The sequence below is a fragment of the Microtus pennsylvanicus genome, chromosome 5 (genome assembly GCF_037038515.1).
Source record: "Microtus pennsylvanicus isolate mMicPen1 chromosome 5, mMicPen1.hap1, whole genome shotgun sequence".
Taxonomy (NCBI): domain Eukaryota; kingdom Metazoa; phylum Chordata; class Mammalia; order Rodentia; family Cricetidae; genus Microtus; species Microtus pennsylvanicus.
The window spans coordinates 20,606,961-20,610,179 of record NC_134583.1 but is presented as its reverse complement, the minus strand read 5'-3'; the positions used below and the strand labels follow the sequence as shown (position 1 = coordinate 20,610,179).

The window sequence follows — 3,219 nt, the reverse complement described above, 5'->3', positions numbered from 1 at the left end:
AGACCCTTCACAGTGTGTTGAAGACTAACATGGAGAATTAATTTTGTATTTTAAATACAATAGGAGGGATTTTACCATGATAGCTATACTGTCATGAGACGCTGAGCAAGTGTGTGGAAGAAGGTGTAAGCATGTACAAAGTATGGCACAAGTATAAAGGGCCTTGTATAAGTCTGATATTTACTGTTATCAAGGTCCTAAAACCATTTTATTATTAAATAATCTTTCCCTAAGTTATCACTTAAAGTTTAGTGTGCATTACACTTTTCTAGTTTTATACTAAGGAAAATTCCATAAATATATCACTTTAAAGATGAGGAAACTGAAGCTTAGCAAATAAACAGAGATCAGATTCCTTGTGCAAATATAGAAAACTTTCTAATCACTTCCTGTTACTAGAGACACATTGATAATACATCTTCCCTTACAGAATCCAGTGATTTTGTTTTTTTTTTAAAAAAATACTCTTTTAAGAGAAAGAATAAAGATCAATAAATACCTGTATGTGCCTTTCCTCTAACCTTTTATTTTGAAACGATGCTTCTGGAAGGCAGGTAGCACAGTATTTGTTCACAATATCCTAGAGGCTTGTTTCATCTATTGTTGACAACCTATGAGGTAAATGATTATTAAAATTGATTGAATAAGTAATATTTAGATACAACTGACAGTAAGAGTATATTATAGACAGATAATAAACTGAAATAACACAATTTCTTATAGCAATCAAATTTAGGAAAAAGCTTTCAAATAAGTAAATAATTGGAGAGCTGCTTAATAACCATTATTTAAAATATTCTGGTTATAATTAATACAAATTCTGACTCAAATAGAGATAAACTATGCATATGTTAGGGAAGAATATCTTCAAGTTCCTATAGGTCCTGAAACTATGCTACATTCAGAAGCAGAGTGATCAAAACTTCTCAGTAAGTCTTCTTCTGTTCCTCATCTCTATTTGTTTTGTTGTCTTTGTTCTAGTTGGGTTTATAGCCATACTGTATTTATATTTTAATAAATAAACCTTAACAAAATATCAGAAGAGCAAAGCTAAACCACTGGAGGTCAGGCAGTTTGGCACATACCTTTAATTCCAGGATTTGGGAGACAGAAGCAGATGGATTCCTATGAGTTCAAGGCCACCAGGGGCTACAAAAGATCAATGCAGAAACATATCCTTCTACACAGGGGTTAAATAGTTGTCTAATCAGGGGAGTCTCTGACAAAAATATTTCTCAGAATAGTCAATCCAAACCAGTTACCAGGTGTTACCGTTATGAAAGAAGTTGAACCTCCCTGTAAGGGTGGGATTTATTCAAAACCTAGGGATAGCTTTGCTTATGCTATTGTGCCACATTTAATGGAATCTCTAGGCCATGGTGAGGAATTACCAGGCCAAGCTGCAAACACATTTACAAGTGCCTACACTTTATGACCTTTGCTCTATGCCCATCCCTATCTTCCCAGGCTTCCAAGGGGAAAAAACATAATATACATGGTCCTTTATTTTAAACTTCACATAATTATCATTTTAATTGCCCTGTTTCTAAATACAGCCACAGTGGGTTCACTAGAACATGATTTTATCGACAACATGTTTGCTTGATTTTCCAGAAAAAGTTTCCATACTATCATTGGGTTATGAATGTGAAAACTGATCCCCAAATAAAGAATTAACAATCCATTTAAACTATCTTATTTTATACATAAGAAAACTGAAGTGCAGAGATGTGAAAGATGATGCTTCAGATTACCTTGTGACTAAATTAAGAGGCCATGTCTTCCCAAACTCTTGACTTATCACACTTTGCCTATTTGAATAAGTCCTCCACCCATGCTGCAAAAAAATAATACAATAGCATTGCCAATGAGCAATGTTTCCATTTGAAAGTACTAGGAGAGCCCCTGGCTAGCAGCGCGGAGGCCGCACGATGCCTGGAGTTACTGTAAAAGACGTTAACCAGCAGGAGTTCGTCAGAGCTCTGGCAGCCTTCCTCAAAAAGTCCGGGAAGCTGAAAGTCCCCGAATGGGTGGACACAGTCAAGCTGGCCAAACATAAAGAGCTTGCCCCCTATGATGAGAACTGGTTCTACACGCGAGCTGCCTCTACAGCACGGCACCTGTACCTGCGTGGTGGTGCCGGGGTTGGCTCCATGACCAAGATCTATGGAGGACGGCAGAGAAACGGTGTCAGGCCCAGCCACTTCAGCAGATGCTCCAAGAGTGTGGCCCGCCGCGTTCTCCAAGCCCTGGAGAAAATGGTGGAAAAGGACCAGGACGGGGGCCGCAAGCTAACACCTCAGGGACAGAGAGATCTGGACAGGATTGCCGGACAGGTGGCAGCTGCCAACAAGAAGCATTAGGACAAAGGATGCTGGGTTAATAAATTGCCTCATTCATAAAAAAAAAAAAAAGAAAGAAAGAAAGTACTAGGAGAAATGCTGAAAACACTAACGCTATATTTATTTTCATTAAATAGTGATAATACAAGCTTGCTAAGTGACTCTTTTTTTAGAATTAAATCACTTCCTTCAGGTGACCTAATTTTTGTTCTTTTATCACAAATGACTCACTTGGAAAATTAAAGATGTTAAATAAAGTCCTTATGCTATTTTATCCCGGTGTTAACAGCTTCCACCTTTAATGTTAACATAGTACATCAAGACTTCTAACCTCGCAGAACCTCAGCTAACTAAGTGTCAGATTATTATGTGGCACATGAGAACCATGTTTTTAAAAAAGGCTTTTGCTCAATTGGAGAACTTTAGAGTGCTAGAACTAATAGAAGAACTTCTTTATGAATCTATCATTTTAGAACCCTTAACTTCACCAATTCAATGTGGTCAACTGACTATTGCCTCTTTGAATTTTATCTCTAACCTGCAGCATCAGGTGAGGCTTGCGCACTCACACACACACACACACACACACACACACACACACACACACACACAATGACAATCTTGGCTTGGTTGCAGCTTCACAGGAGGCCGATCCAGAAGAATCAGAAGTCCATGGTCAGCCTAGGAAAGTTACTGATCCCTGTATCATCCATGAAATAGGGGCAACACTAATTAAAACCACTCTATTATGTAAACGAAGAGAAGGAAAGGGAGGAGGAGGAAACAGAGATGGAGAATGAAGGAAAGAAAAAGAGGACAATTTTATGAAGCTGGGAAAGAGACATGTTGGACAGTATGTGGGAACAAGTGAAGGGTA

The 3,219-nt window shown here is 38.1% G+C and overlaps 1 pseudogene; it reads left to right on the top strand.

Annotated features, from left to right (window-relative positions):
* The first annotated feature begins 1,901 nt into the window (after nucleotides 1-1,901).
* LOC142850716 (small ribosomal subunit protein eS19 pseudogene) lies at nucleotides 1,902-2,426 on the top strand (annotated as a pseudogene).
* Nucleotides 2,427-3,219: the final 793 nt, after the last annotated feature.